This window comes from Notamacropus eugenii, chromosome 3, assembly GCF_028372415.1.
Source record: "Notamacropus eugenii isolate mMacEug1 chromosome 3, mMacEug1.pri_v2, whole genome shotgun sequence".
NCBI lineage: Eukaryota > Metazoa > Chordata > Mammalia > Diprotodontia > Macropodidae > Notamacropus > Notamacropus eugenii.
The window spans coordinates 456,199,020-456,216,356 of record NC_092874.1 but is presented as its reverse complement, the minus strand read 5'-3'; the positions used below and the strand labels follow the sequence as shown (position 1 = coordinate 456,216,356).

General features: G+C 38.5%; 1 protein-coding gene across 1 annotated transcript in view; it reads right to left on the bottom strand.

The window, feature by feature from the left end:
- SUCLG2 (succinate-CoA ligase GDP-forming subunit beta) overlaps positions 1–17,337 on the bottom strand; it is a 319,621-nt gene that overhangs the window by 261,053 nt on the left and 41,231 nt on the right. The gene's annotated exons all lie outside the window — the stretch shown is intronic.

Here is a 17,337-nt window from a genome sequence, read left to right as displayed (position 1 = left end):
GACTTTCTCTTCCTGAAAGGCTGAAAACTCTGCTCTTGGGCTACCATTCTGGGAGAGGAAACATTGGCTTCTCAAAGATCAAATGAGGAGACACGTGGTGATGAATCTCACCAACTCTTAGTTAGCTATGCATCCTAGGAGGTGAGGAAGGTGCCAAAAGAATGACATGAATAAATGAATTATAAAGATTTCAGTACGGATGATGAAGCATACCTTTCATACCCTGGCAGAGTGGTGATAGACTAGCGATACAAAATGAGACATAGATTTTCAGTCAGGGTCAAAGGATTGGGGGTTTTTTTGGTTGATTACTTATTTGTCACAAGAAAGGGTTTCTTTTGGAGGAAAAAGAGTTAATGGATTATAACAGATTAAAAAAAGAAAAGAGTATAAACATTTAAATGCACAAAACTAGATAAAAGGTCAGAAGGTAACATGTAGCCTTGCTGTAATGTTAAATTTAATATGAACTTTGAAAAAATGGTATGTGACACCAATCTATAGTTTCAATTACTATCATTTTTTTTCTGTTCTTTATATATTCAAATGTCTATGTTTGGTGACTTATGTTAAGTTAATAATAAAAATAATTAAGGTATAAAAAATAAATTAATTATGAAAATGTTAGAATTTCAACTTTGGCTCAAATATCCTACCATTTTATCTAGAAAAAAAGGATGAAGTTTAGCTTTATTTCTTTTCCACTCAGTTTATTCTTTGATGAAAAGCTGAATAAACCATAACTTGGCAGTGGCTGAGATGGTGGCAAAGAAAAGGCAAAATTGTGTATAAATTAAACGGTCACTTCGTGAATGCCTGATCGTCACAAAATCACCATAGATGCCTGCCACAAAAGCAGATCCCAATCACTATTTGATTCTAGAGATCATTTCTTGAGTTGAACCTTAACGCAACCGTGTTTCTCAAATTCTGGCTTTCAAGTCACATATGATTAGTTTCTATGTATTAGTATCTATTACTCTGGCTGACCTCTAATTCCTATATCAGAATGCAACATCAACTGCACTCTGCAGATTATCCAATAGTCAAGCAGTTCTCTTTTAAAATGGCAAATGTGCATGAGGATGGAAGGACACACAATTTTGAGTGTCTTTTTTCTAAATCAGCAAAAACAGAGAGAAAATTAGATGGTCAGGAACAGAGGCTCTGTTAAAAACTCGAAGCCCAAACTGTTTTCCAAAACTGATAACACAATCTTATAAAAGATGTTTCCAAACCTTTGCCACAATCCAATGAATTTCATAAGACCATTCCAAATCCACCTATTCCAAACCCCTCATTTTACACACTCAGGGATGATGTTATTTAAAGCACTGTCTCCTGGTCCCTGGCTCAAGAGAGAGACCTAGAAAATCTTTAGTATACTAATACGATCATTCTAGAAAAACTCAAGATTGTAGAAAAAGGTGCCTGCTGGAGAAAGAGGAGATCAGACATATGTAGTACCATATGACTACCTTCAGAAGTGAAACACGAGTCAATAGATTAAATCTGTACTGACATACTAATTTTAAATTTATTAACTGAAAAAACAATTTGAAAAGGGCATTTGAGAGACATTGAATAACAGGCATAACATGGTCAGGATCAATTCCTTTTCATTAGCATGCTCCAGTATTAATTTTAAAAATGTTAATGGAACCTGCTACACACTAATTACCATTGATCCACAGCTCTGCTTCATAGATATATAATATGTATTAAATACACATATTGATTGTAATGCAAACCTGATGTAAAATCTGTTGGATTTGAGTTGAAAAATGAAGCATTGGTTACACTCCCAAAGCCACCAGCAGATGGCAAAAGATAATATCACGAAGGAGAGAGGTGGGAGGAGTCATTAACCACTATGTCACATTATCTTTTGGAACAGTAATTTTCCTTATTGGTTCATTCATTCAGATTCCTTCAGCGTGTTTGTGCGTGTGTGTGTAGCTTTTATATGTCTACTCAAATACATGACATTTATGGAAGGCTGTATGTTTAGAATGTTTTATTTTTTTAATATTTTTTTAAGTTCACAAGCATTTATTCCCTTCCCTCATACATAATCTGTGCATCACCAGTAATGCCTTGACGAAAGTTGACTGGAACTCTATTTACGTGTTTTGCCTTTATAACTTCTTCTATAAGTCTTGATTTTTTTAAACAGTCTCTCTTTTATAGGATCTAAGAGATCTCTGAGGTAACCTAGTCTAACTTCCTCATGTTAAAGAAAAAACATCAGAGCCCAGCGAGTAGAAGTGACTTTTTTAAGGTCAGAGAGGCAACAAGTATTGACCCCTAAATTATAAATCCAGATCTCTTTCCATGCTGACTCCAAGAACACAATATTACAAATAATACTACAAGGGGAAGGTGTACCTGTGAGGAGGACACTTTTCCAAAACAATAAAAGCATTCAGATAAATCCAGACAACCAAGATATAGAACTAAGTGCTAAATTGTATGATACAAATTTTTAGGGTCACTAATTTATAGGACCTCAGCAAAGGGATGGGGGGAAAAGTATCTATCAAGCCCCTGTGTGTACCTAGCGCTGTTCAGGAAAGTTAGTAAGGTCTAGGGTAGCCATGGAAGACAAGGAGAAAAAAATATGCCTTGAATTGGACCTTGAGACCCATACACATGAGAAAACAAATGCACAAATACACACAAGGAGGAGGAAGGGCCAGCTAAATAAGAATGTCCCACAGCATTTTGTGCTTCCAGATTGTAGGCTGGTTAAGTGTAATACTGAACAAAGATGTTTCAGATTCATAGACTCAGAGGTGATTATTGAAAGCATGAGAATGAATGAGCTCAATTTCCCCCAGTATACCCTTCCTTGCCTGCACAAAAAACCATTCTAAATAACTGAAATGTTTGTAAAGAAAAAAAAGAGAAAAATCAGAAAAACCAAGTAATATGTCAAAAAGTTTCAAAATATGTACAACATATTATACCCATTGACCTCCCACCCCTGCAAAAGAGTGAGATAGAGTGTTTTCTTATATCTCTTCTCCGAAGCTTCAACGTCTTTAGTAATTTTGCCACATTTACTTTTAATCATTGTGAAGTTATTCTCTTTACATTGTACTCATGAATATTTTCTATCGACTTCCTTCATTTTTATCATATCATGTAAATCTTTCCATGCATCTTTATATTTTTCATATTTGTCATTTCTTATAACACACTAATGTTTTAGAACATTCATGTACCTCAATTAGATATTCTCTAACTGACAGATTTTTATTACATTTCCAATTCCCTGCTACCACATAAAGTGCTATAAATACTTTGGTATATCTGAAAACTTCCTTTTTATCAGTTCTTGAAATATAAGCTTAATAGTAGAATCTTTGGGTCAAAGGGCATGAACATTTCAATAACTTTCTTTGCATAATTCCAAATTGCTTGTTCATAACTCCAACAACAATGTACCAGTATACATACATAGTAAAATATGTATGTGTGTATATACGTTAATGTACTGTATGTTTTAATTGTTTATATATCTTAGACAACTTTTTTGAGAAATTTGATACAAAGATTTTTTTCTCATTCAACTGTTTCTGTTATCCTATATGCACTAATTTTGTTTGTACAGAAGCTTTTTCGGTTTCATGTCATCAGTCATCTACTTTATATTTTGTGATTCTCCCCCTTTGTTTGGTTATGAATACATCTCCCATCTATACCTGTGAGAAGCATATGATTTCTTTGTCTTCATATTTTTTATAGCATAATCTTTACCATTAAGATCATGTATCCATTTAGACTGTATTATGGAATGACATAAAATACTGGTCTAAGTCTGATTTCTGTCAGGCTGCTTTCTAGTTTCCCCAGTTTCTGAAGTACTTAATATTTTCTGGTTTATAAAACAGTGAGTTATAGAGTTCTATTGTTTCTGATTCTCTCTCGCCTAGACTATTCCATTGAACTACTTCTCTGGGTTTTTTGGTAAACCTGTTCCAAATGGTTCTGATGACAGCTGCTTATAAAATTAAATTCATTCATTCTGGTGTGTTTCTGATAATTCAGTCTGTTGAGATTTTCCAATATCTATTTGTTGTTTTATGTAAATAAATAAGTGAAGAAGAAGGAGGACGAGGACAAGGACGAGTAGGACAAGGAGAAGAATGCATGAGTTCACTGGTGGAAAGAATCTCAAGCCAAGACAGAGAACCAAGATCTGAGTATAGAGAACACTCACACTAAGGGATTGTAGAAGAGTCAATGTAGAGAACATGTCCTAGAAGCAGGACCTTAGTAGGCAACAATTAGTTATTATTGTTATATTTAGTTGACATTTGAAAGTAATCAAAGTGATTTTCTTTAAAGATAGCTAGGTGATAAATGGGGAGAGAGATAGATTAGTGACAGATTGATATTTGATGAGAGAGAGAGATACAATGAATATATTTGCCTATGGTCCTGGTTTCTGGGGATGCTGAGGCTGGTAGGTCACCTATGCTCAGGGTAGGCTAGAGCCTATCAAGTGTTTCCACTAACTCCACTACCAATATGGTGAGCCCCAGGAGGGAGAGTAGGACCAGACATTATAAGAAGGGGTGAACTGGCCCCAGGTCAGGAATGGAGCAGGGCAAAGATCCCCTGTTTTGATGACTGATTAGTGATGGGGCCAGCTAATGAGTAGCTGCTAGACTTTCAGCCTGGGTGAGATAAGGAAACTCTGAAGAAGAAGAAAAATCTGCCACTCTGGCTTTTTCATTAATCCTTCCCAATATAATGTTTGGTTCCAGGCCACAATCTTTTCTCAGAGTGTAGAGCCACCCACTAATCAATGCCATTGTGACTAGTTCAAAGTGGACAAACTTTACAGGAGAAAAATGTGATGAATTTTAAGTAGCATTAATCTTTTCTAGTGATAGAAGAATTTAGACAAGTCCAAGATCCTTAGTATCATGTGACATGTCAAAGAAACAGATGAAATGTCAGACAGAAACAAATAAGGATTAATTCATAAATCCTTGATATCAAGAAACTATTTGTGAGCAAATCTTGTTGGAAAAGATAGATGTCATTCATTCTCTATCTGAAGACATTTTCAGCCAATATCCTTGCCTATTGTTCACTAACACTACTTTCTCACTGTGAAGGTGAAGACAGGGATATCGCTGAACACAGAGTGAAAGGATCCAGGATGACATTATGGACTCAGATGCAAAGACCTGAACTGCAGGGTGAGTTCTACCATGCGCTGGCTGGGAGATCTGCAACAGGCCACTTTTTATCTCAGGAGTCAGGAGTCTTCATTTGTTTCTGTGTCATGGACCCATTAGGTAGCACAGTAAACCTTATGGACATCCTTCCCCTGCCCGCAGGTAGAGAAGATGTGGTCTGGAGGAGCTCTCAGATGTGATACTAGCATTCTGAGATTCTAAAGTCAGCATCAGAACACCTTCCTTCCCTTCTCCTCCCTCTCTGTCTCTGTTTTTGCTTTTTATCTCTGCCTGTCTCTCTATCTCTGTCTCTATCCCTCTGACTTTCTGTCTCTCTCTGCCTGTGTCTCTATATCTGTTTCTATCCCTCTGTCTATCTCTGTTTCTGTCCATTTTTCTCTCTCTGTCTCCGTGTCTGTTTCTCTCTCTCTCTCTCTCTCTCTCTCTCTCTCTCTCTCTCTCTCTCTCTCTCTCTCTCTCTCTCTCTCTCTCTCTCTCTCTCACACACACACACACACACACACCCCTTCCAGTCTAATTTCACAATTCCTCTTCACATACTGGGAGTTTGAGTAAACTGTCCCATTACACATTCCTTATACATGGTGTTCCCTCTCCGACTTTGCTATCTTTGTGTAGCTGTCTGTTTATGTCTCGAATGTGCTCCTTCTTCACTCACCTCCTTCTCAGAATACCTAATTACAAGACCTTTCTTAAGAATCCCTCTCCCACCCTCACTGGTCTTCTCTCCCTCCAGAAATTACTTTGTGTTTGCTTATCTGTGCGCACTATGCCCCCTCCCCCAACTCCACCCAGGTAGTATATAAATAAACCACCTGAAGCAGGGCTAGTTTTTGCCTGTATAACCCCTAGTGCTGAAGATAGGATATTGCACATGGTAGGCACTTCATTGATAGCTACGAAATTTGTCAAATTTTCATATCAGATGAAGGTTACATGGAGAGGTACAAGTGACATTTGGGAAAGAAGCTATGACATTTCAAATTAGTAATGCTATTTATTAAATACAGTAGACATTGAACACTAAAGAGGACAAAGAATTGTCTTATTGTTTTTTAATCTTCAATTAACAGAAATTTCCCAACTTGATAATCACACAATGGGAGGCCCATTCCAGTGCAATGCTTCAGAATAACTCCAGTTTGAAGGAAAGGCAGTGGCAGTAGGTAGGTGCAGTGGACTGAGTGCTGGGCCTGGAGTCACTCACTAGCTGAGTGACCCTGGGCAAGTCATTTAACCCTCTTTACCTCAATTTCTTCATCAGTAAAATGAGCTGGAGAAGGAAATGGCAAACCACTCCAGTGTCTTTGCCAAGAAAACTCCTAAAGGGATCACAAAGAGTTGGACATGACTGAAATGACTGTACAACACAAAACTGAAGGAAATGGGAATGACCCATGGTGTTCACGTTTAACCAGTCAGTTGGTCCTACAAGGGAAAGCCCAAATTTTGGGGGATGGCAGGCAGAATATTGTTCTAATGAAGGGGCCTCAGATCACACCTAGGGACCAGAGGTTCCTCTCCATCCAATTGAAACAGACCATTACAGCAACTCAACTAATCCCCAAACTCGTGAAGAGTCAGACAGATTTATGGCCAGAAGGGAAGGGGGAATGGGAGTAGAGGAGAGGCTCTACCTGAATTTTACATCTAGAACACACCTTAGACATCCAATCCAACCCAGTCTTTATGTAAATGTGGAAGCGAAGGACCAGAAAAGTTAAAGGACTGACATGTCACATAACAGGGAGTCACCAAACATTTATTAAGCACCCACTAGATCTCATTTTGGTGGGATGCAGAGCAGGCCAAAGTTTGTCAGTGGAAAAGGTGGTAAGTCTTTAATCAAGCGATCTTTCCACCAAACCTTGCTAAGGAGCATTTTTTTCCAGCTGGGCCTAGAAGCATGCAAGCAGAAGGTGAGGCCTCCAAGAGCAGATGCCCCACATCAGACATCAGTCACCACCTACGGAGGCCAAGTCCTTGCACACAGGCTGCCAAGCTAGGGAAGCTCTTTACAAGAAACTTCTACCTCCCTCCCCAGCAAGTCTGAATGAAAAATCAAGACCTCTCCCAATTACAGACTTTTGTTCAGAGGTTAACGTGACTAGGATAAACACACTTTCACTAAACAGACACTCCCTCTATTGGTCCTTCCTCCTCAGACTTGATTTTCCAGGAAAGAGACATTTTGTGCTGTGCTCTCAGAGGAGGTATCATCTCCAACACTTTCTGGTTACTCAAGATATCTGGTTTCTCTTATCAGAGGAAAGGCTGAATTAAATCTCAGGTGTAGGGATTTATTTGGAAATTCACTTATTCAACAAACAGTAATTTAACACTCTCAGTCAATGCTGTGTGATATGCTGGGGCAAAAGCTCAAAGATGAGATAAAAAGATTCCCCTTCCCTGAGTTTTCAGGCTTGGCTTCTGCCCTCAAGGAGCTTCCTCTCTAAAGAGGGATTTCTAGCACAAATAAAGATAGAGAGGGGAGAGAATAAGCATTTATAAAGATTATTATGTGAAAGGAACTGTGCTAAATGTTTTTTACAAATATGATTTTATTTGTCAATATTGTCTCATTTAATTTTCACAACCCTGGGAGGTCAGTGCTGTCATTATCCCCATTTTACAGCTAAGGAAACTGAGGCAAATAAAGGTTAAGTGATTTGCTTGGAGTGTGTGAAGCCAGACTTGGACCCAGGACATCCTGACTTCACTGAGGTGAACAGTTCTATTCTGTGAGCCACCAGCTACTTCTAACAGCAAAGGATCAAATTCCTTGATCAGTATACAACCTTTGTGAATTTTAATGATCTCATATATTTTAGGTGTTAAGGTTTTGTTTTTTTGTTTTGTTTTTTTCCCACCTACTGTCTTTGCAGTAAAGGTGCTTGCCAATAGAGGTAGTCATGGTGTACGAGATAAAGAACCAGCCTTTGGAATCAGGAAAACTTTGGGGTTCATACCCTGTTTCTGTCACCTGATGGCGTCCCCGGGGAAGCTTGTTTGACCTCTCAAAGTATACCATGAATGGCCCCTCAAGGAGTATCTCAGGCTTCTCACTAAGACAGCAAGTTGCAAAACAGGCACTAAATTACATTATTGGAGAGATTTTTTTTTCCCCAACAGGAATTCACATTTGAGATGAGCTTGCTTATTCTCCCCCACCAAAAAAAAATAATACCAATCTTTCTTTTTCTTTGGATTATATTGGTTTCGTTGCAGCTTTTTATATTATATTGTACTTGGGCATCCTAAAAATTTTTTTTCAGTTCCTTTCCCTATCAATGATGAAGATAAATGTCATTCCAGTTTTGCCCATCCTTTTGAAAGTTGTTATTTTTTTCAATAGTGAAGTCCATCACCCACCTCCAATTCATTGAGGTATATACAGTACATAAATATGGGGGCTTAAATATATTTTCTGACAAATTACTAACCACAGTTTTCCAAGGACAGTTGTTAAATAATATAATTTCCCATTTTTCTGAAGCTAGGTTTATAAAAAAAGAAATAAACCCAACTTTTTGTACATATTTTCCAGGATCTCTGGTGTATCTATTCAATTACATTAATCTATTTATCCACATTTTGATCAGTACTATTTGGTTTTGATATTTCCATTATATATGTAAATTAATTTGGAAGTATTATCTTTTTATTAGTTCTTTTTTTTATTTCAGTCATAATCTTATAGTTGTCCTTATAACAATCATATACTCTCACCTAGGGCTCCAAGAAGGGGCAGCATGTGCAGAGGCTACATCCCAGGAAAACCATCTTGGTATACAGGCTGAAGCAAGTTGAGCATAACTGAATGACCTCAATCACAATGGTTAGTTAGGAGGATGTCTACCCCTGGGGAAAGGGAGGATGAAAACAATCTGTTCCAAAGATTATGAAGGCAACTGAAATAGTCTTTGTGAAGTGCTTTGAGCTTAGTCAAGCACTGAACATACCAAGGTTATCTACAGCATCCAGGGCCATTGCCAGTCATCTCGACTGCTATCTTGCCACTGAATTTTGACAACTCTGGAAGAGAGAGTGAGGTCAATTAATTTCCAAGTCTTTCTAATTCTAAATCACATCTGTCTCCCTCTCTCCATTTATTTTGCTACCTCCTCAATCCAGGTCCTCAATTACCTCTCCTCTGGCCCACTGCAACAGCCTACTAATTTGTGTCCCTATTGCCAAGTCTTTTCCCTTTCCAATTTACCATCAACAGGGCTGCCAAGAGAATTTTCCTCCAGTCTGGATCCGACCAACCCCATCACTCTTCTTCTGAACAAGCTCTACTGACAGAAGATAGATCATCACATTTGAGAGAGAGGAAGAAGACCAAGTTGGCTAGACTGAAGAACATGGGAAAGGAAATAATGTACAAGGCTAGGAAAGCAAGCTGGTGGCAGGTTGTGGAAAACTTTATAATTCAAACAGAAGAGGCTTTATTTGATCATAAAGGCAATAGGAAAGCCACTGGAGTTTATTTCATAGGGGAGTGCCATAATCTAATTTGTCCTTGAGGAAAATCATTTTTGCAGCATTTGGAGGAAGGATTGGAGTAGGAACAGATTTGAGGAAGAGAGACCAATTAGGAATTTACTATAAAAATCCAGAAAAAAGATTATGAGCCTAAATTAGGATGGTGGCCACCTGAGTAGAGAGAATGGGACAGGTGCAAGAAATGTTGTGGAAGTAGAAATAAGACTAGTCAACTTATTGGACAAAGGGAGAACGAGTCAAGGATAACACTGAATCTGTGTACCTGGCTAACTAGAAGGAGGAGGTATTTTTGATGGAAACAGGGAAATCTGGAAGAGGGATGGGCTTGGGAGCAAAAACAATGATTTCAGTTTTTTCAGTTTCATAATCTGAGGATAATAATGGCTATATTACCTACACTGTAGTACTCCTATGGGCTCAAATGAGGTAATGTTTTCAAATGCTTTGCAAACTTGAAAGCTCTATACATTGAGTTATTTATTTCCACCTTTCCATTCCTTAATACAAACTTTCAGTAATGTAAGTATATCTGTATGCAATGTTTTGGTTCTGTCTCCAAGATTTTGACATGCAGCATGATTGTTGTTTCCTTTGAAACATTTTACTCTAAACATTTGTGATTTCATCTCTTAAAAACTTGCAGTTCCTAGTGAATAAAAATGTTCAAGAGTGAAAAAAGACACTTATAAAAGTACTTGGAAAAATGCTTACGTTCCTAATGAAAGATCAATAAATTAAAAGCCCATGCTCATCAAATTTGTGATTTAAAAAAAAAAATAGCCCAACTCAAGGCTAGCGAACCTGAGGAGACACAAGTGTGCCCATTGTTTGCTGGCAGAATTGAAAAGCAAGTGGATCCTTCAGAGTAGACAAGGACTTCTGAGGGCATCTAGTCAAGCCCAGGTCTAACAAAAAATCTTTTTTTTTTTATGAGTCTACTCAGTTTCTACAGACTTGAAGACCTCCAATGTGAAGTAACCCAACACTTCCTGTGGGGTCTCATTCCATGTGGGGCTAGCTGTAATTGGAAGGAAACTTTTGATTCTGACATCAAGCTCTGATTTATCTCTGCACAACTTATACCCCACACCCTACTTCTATCTTTTGGAGCCCAACAGAAGGTCTACTTCCTCTTCTACTTATCAGTCATTTACATATTTGAATACAGCAATGCGACAGCAATAAAGAATCCAGAAACTGCAGTCATCAGAGCCTAGTTCAAATAGTCTCTGCTTCTAACCACACATGTGACCTTGGGAAAGTCATTTAAATTCCCTGGGCCTCAGTTTCCTCATCTTAAAATGAGGGGAATGAACTAAATGGCCCCTGAAGTCTATTCCTCCCTAGGCATCTTATCCCATGATCTTTCAGCCAAACCTCCTAATCCTGAACTTCAGGGCTTCCACTCTCCTGCTTACCCTCGGCTAGTTGTCACTCCCCAGACTACTAATGTCATTTGTAAACTGTGCTGTTCAGAACTAAACACCACGTTCCAGATGTGGACTGACAGCAGCAGAGAGAGCAAGGGTTGAGAACTTTCATTTTTCTGGAACCTGTACTTCTCAATGGAATTCAAGATCACATGAGCTTTTGTGGTGGCAATAACACACTGGTGATTCTCCCTTTGTGTTCAACCCACTAGACTGCCCCCTCCACACCCCTGAGAGAATTATCAAAGTCAATGATTAAAAATATAGTAAAAGTTACAAAAACTGGCCCTTCTGCCCCATAATTCTCTTTTGGTAAATATGCCCTGAAAGGGTTATCAAAAATAGGCAGAAAAGAGTTATCTATCCAAAGATTGTTCTGACATCATTATGAACAACTGAAAAACACTGGAAGGAACCTAAATGTTCGATTGATTCGGTCTGTGAACAAGCATTTATTTAGCACCTACTACATGCCAGGCATTAAGGAATGGTTAAATTGTGGCATGTTAATTCAGTGAAATATTATAATACAATGAAGAACTACAAGCATGAGTAACAAATAAACCTGGGAAAATTTTTATGAAATATTATGGTTAAAAAACCCAGAATCTGAAGAATGGAGTCCACTTTAGCCATGAATATATAAAGAAAAATGAATGAGAAAAACTTCCATTATGCATTATGCAAACAGATGAGAAGGACAAAAGGCATATTATGATACTTTACCCCTTTCTATTAATTGATTATAGATTTGTTTGTAGTGACATTTGATGTTAAATTTCTAAGAAAATGCTTATTTAAAAATATTTGAAGGCCTTATGAAATAAATCAAAGAGAAAAATCAGAGCTAGAAGAAAGGAATACATACCATGGCCACATAAGTGGAAAAGCTAAAGGGAAAGAACACCAAAAAAAACAAAAAACAGTAAAGCCTGATGAAGATACTAAGGCCAAGAGATCAAAAAACTGTCATCACTTTGTGTACTGAAATGAACTTAGTTCAGTGTACTTAATCGAAGGCAAATCTAATTAGTTATATTGATATTGTACCAAAGAATTTTTAAATGAATGATATATTTTCCCTTCATATCTGGTCAACTCTAGGCATTTCCTTAACCCAGTGGATTAAATTGTTCTTGAGAGGGCATAACAGAAAACAAAGACTATTGGTTTTGAAATCAGAGGGCTTATCTCTGTTTATAACCTGTGTGACCTTGAGCAAGTCACTGGACCTTTTGGGACTCTGTTTTCTCAACTACAAAATGAAGCAGTTGGACTGGATGACCTTTCTAAGCTCCTAGCAGGCTCTGATATCTCAGGAGCCTCTGATTCTAGACTTGGAAAAACTTGAAAGAGAGACAATGCATAAAGATTTCAGAGTCCATGGGGAAGAGGGAAAGGCATCCAGATAAGAGGAGAACCAGAAGAAAAAGAATGGAAAATGAGGGAGGGGACAGAGGGAGGCCAGAGATGAAAAGGTAACGACTAAACAGACAAAATACATCCCCAGAAATAATCAAGGCACAATATTAGGCAGGAGAGAGGAAAGGCTGACATCACCTTGAACTATTTTCTACCATATAAGGATCTATAATAATAATAATAATAAGATAGAGACAGAATCTATAGAGTATCTAGAGACAGTAGCCAAAGGTGGAGAGACAGAATGGCCCTGAGGGCTGAGAGGTCTAGGTGACAAGGGTGAAAAGAACGCCTCTCCTCCCAGGGTGGGGAGGATCAAATGAGATCATATCTGTAGAGCACTGAGCACAGAGTCTGGCACATAAACGGTGCTTAATAAATGCGCATTCCCTTCCCTCCCTTCTTCATTCCTCAGAGGCCAGCTAGACCAGTGTTCTCATTTTACAGATGAGGAAACTGAACCTAGGGAGGAAAGGTCTCTTGCCCAAGGTCACAAAGGTAAGCAATAAGAGGAGGGATTTGAAATTAGCACCTCTCATTCCAGAGTCAGGGTTCTGTCCATAGTACCTTCCTGTTTCCCTTTCTATGAATGATTAGCATGGGAGAGATAGAATATCAATTTAGAACAGAAAACATCCTGAAAGGACAATGAATTTCGCCCCCTTCATTTTACACACACACACACACACACACACACACACACACACACACACACACACACCACTCATGCTCATGCACATGCACACGCGCGCGCGCGCACACACACATACACACACACACACACGGAACCTCAAACCCCCAAAGTTGCAGTGACTTGTCCAGTATCACAGAGGTAGTGAGGGGCAGAGCCAGGATTTGAACCAAGGTCCTTTGACTCTAAATTCTGAACTCACTAAAATACCAAATCATCTCAGGCTAACCAAGTGGGAAGCTTTAGCAGACATAGCTTTTGACCTGGAGTTGAGAAGACCAGAGATCAAATCCTTCATCAAGTACTTACTAGATGTGTGGCCTTAGGCAAATCATTTACCTGTCCCTCAGATTCAGTGTCCTCATCTGATAAATAGGGATAACAGAATTGACCTCACATGGTTGTTGTGAGGATCAAATGAGATAGAATTTGTAAAGCACTTTCCAGATCTTAAAGCAACATATGACTGTTAGCTATTGACTCTTAGCTAATATAGCTATTACCCTCCAAACATGGTTCCTATAAAAAGATGGAACTCAATGCTTGCAAAGAATCAGAAAACGGGGCTATGAGGGGAGGGGTGAAGTTGGGGAAGAGTTGTTGGTTGAACAGACCTCTCCGATACTAAAAGAAGCTCCAGCTGCTCGATGTGGAGAGGTACTTCAACCTCATTTGTGGCTGTGCTGATGACAACTGAATACCAACAAGGAATTAGCAATAAACTCAAAGGAAAACATATTTCCCTATCATCACAGGCTTCTCAGAGAAGGCATCTGCTCAGCGGCCTGTAGCAGTCAAAAGTCAGTCCTTATTTGTTACACTTTACTTTTCGGCAGTATTGTTCTGTATACAACCAGGCACAAATCCATCTACCTTGGTCCATTTACCTACGAAGTGCTTGTCTTGAAAAGAGTGGGGTAGCTTGGAACTCATCCCAATAACAGGCCTGCCTATTTAAAGGAGGCCTATTGAAGAAGCTGCTTTGGCTATGCCCTGTTGCCCTGCAAATGGAGGTTAGTGGGTTCTATATATAAAAGGCTAAGAAAAAGAGAAAGTCCTTACCCTCAAGGGGCTTCTATGCTCTTTTGAATTCTTTTCCTAAATGATCAAAAATTATCTTTTTCTCTGTCCCATCCCACATCCCACTCCCTACTGGAAAAAAAAAAAAAGAAGAAAAACCTCGAAATCAATATGCATAATCAGAGGATATATTCCTACGGGGAAGACAAGAAACATGCAAGAGTGGTGAATGAGGAAGGATGTAACTGAAAAGAGAGACACAAGATCTTAGTTTATAAGATCATAGATTTGGAACAGGAATGGATCTCAAAGGAAACCTAGGACCACCCTTTCGACTGACAGATAAGGAAAGTAAGCCCAGGGTACTGAAGTGACTTGTCCAAGGTCACACAAGCATTAAGAGTTAGAGGCAGGATTTGAATGCAGATGCTCTGAGTTTTGAGTCAGCATTCTCTGTAACATACCAGTGTAAACTTGGTGGCTAATATAGCTGATACTTGGTAATAGTAAATAGCATTTACATGGGCTTTAAGGTTTGCAAAGTTTGCACAGTACTTTGTACGTTATCTTATGCTATCTTCAAGTGACTTCAATATTACAGTTTTCTTTATTTTACAGATAAGGGAACAGAGGGTGAGAGAGATTAAATGACTAGCCCCGTATCACAAAGCTTATAGGTGTCTGAGGCAGGATTTGAACTTAGATCTTCCTGACTCCAAGTCTAGTGCTCTGTGAGCTACATCACCTTGTTGTTTTGAGAGTTGCTAAATACTTCTTAGGATCAGATTAGTTAAATGAAAACTGACAAAGTTCTATCTGTACTGTTTATCTCATTGGATCATTATGAAGCTCATGTGAAATAAAATAGGAGAAAACAGCAGGAAAATTATAAAGTGCTCTGTAGATAGGTGGAGGATTATGGGTAGAGAACATTGCATATGCTGTAAACTAGAGGTGGGGAACCTGCAGCCTTACAACTGAATCTAAATTTTACAGAAGAGATATGGACTTCTAGGTCCCTAAGTGGGGCCTGTGGATGGAATCCAAATTTTATAGAACAAATGAGGAATTATGGGTCCTTAAGTGCAGCCTTTTTTATGGTTTTGTTTTTTAATTAAATTATTTTATTTGTTTTCAGTGTCCAGCAATCATTTCCAAATACCTTAAATTTTTTTCCCCTCATTCCCCACTCCATCCCCCCTCCCTCCCTGAAATGGCATACAATCTTATATAGGTTCTATATGTACTTTCCTATTAAATACATGTTGCATAGAAGAATTAAAATGAATGGGAGAAACCATAAAATAAAACAAAACAAAATATAATGCTAAAGAAAATGGGTCTGTTTCTGTATGCAGTCCAGTTCCATAGTTCTTCCTCTGGACGTGGAAAGCATTTTACATCGAGTCCATTGGAAATTTTTTAAGTCCATGCATTTCAGTGAAGTACTAAGTCTACCAGAAAAATTCCTTGCAAACTGTGGTTGTTGCTGTGTACAAAGTTCTCCTGGTTCTGCTCCTTTCACTCAGCATCAGTTCATATAAGTTTTTCCAGGCTTCTCTGAAGTCTTACTATGAATTGTTTCTCATAGCACAATAGTATTCCAATATATTCATATACCACAACTTGTTCAGTTATTCCCCAATTGATGGGCATCCTCTTGATTTCCAGTTTTTGGCCACCACAAAGAGCTGCTATAAATATTTTTGTACCTGTGGGACCCTTTCCCATTTCTGTGGTCTCTTTGGGATAGAGTCCCAGAAGCGATATTCCTGGATCAAAGGGTATTAAGTGCAGCCTTTTGACTGAATCTGATTTGGATTCAGTGAAAAGGCCTCATTTAAGGCCTCTAATGCCACATGTGGCCTTAAGGTCACAGGTTCTTCACCCCTGCTACAAACCTTAGTTGACATACTGCTAAATTTTCTTGAAGTGCTTTGATTCTGTCTATGTTCTGAGATATGGGTCTTCGAGGAGGGAAGAGAAAATGATGTTATGGAAATGAAAATGTTTTTAAAATAAATCAGTTTTTTTAATTAAAAAGTTCTACATTATTTGAAGTTATTGTTTAAACATTTCCAACAATCTCTTGCACACAGCGATCTCAATAAGTAATTATTTCTAAGACCAAAAATACAAATATTTTTAAAGCTTTCAGTGCTTTTCCATTATCAGAATCATTATACCTGTTGAGTCGCATGAATAATTTAGAGTTGACTCTATTTTCTGACTTATGCAGTACAGAGATAATGCAATTTTCAGTCAGAGCACCTGGGTTCAAGTCCAGACTGCCATTTTCTACATACATGAATGAGGAGTGGTTGTTTGACTTTTCTGGATTTCAGTCTTCTCATCTGGAAAATAAGGAAGGCAAACATGGTCTTTTCTAGCTCCAATCTGTGATAAATTAGACTGATCCATCTTAGAACTGACATATGCTTCCCCTAAGAACATGGCATCATAGATGCCATGCTGGAAGGTAGCTCAGAAACTGGGATTCAATCAACAATTAGTCAACAACCAGTTAGGGTGTTCTAGGCACCATGCTATGCACTGGGGATTCAAGTCCAAAAACGAACCAATGTCTCCTGTCATGGAGCCTTCTGCTTTCTCTGGCTTCTTCTCTGAAGTTCCATCTAAAGTCCTACCTTCTACAAAAGACTTCTCTGATGCCCCCAGAATGCTGGCGTCTGCCCTCTCGCGATTAGATGGGATTTATCCTGCCTATACCTCATTTGCCCATGGTTTGCCTTTTGACTCCCTCTTCAAACCTTGCTTTTGCTTTCTTTCTATGCCCAGGATGCAGCATGGTACCCGACATATAACGCATGCTTATTAACTGGCTGAGTGATTGACAGAGGAAGTAAGAATGGGGGTAAGTAAGGTTTGCTCCTTAGGTGACCAACATATATGTATCGTAAACCAGCTAAACCAGCTTGAGCCCTCCATCACCTGAAAAAAAGCCAAAAACCTAGGCAGGCAATCAAGAGAATGACATTTTTTTGCCCACTCTGATTTAACCTACCATAATGCTTTGCATGCTCTCCTTTAT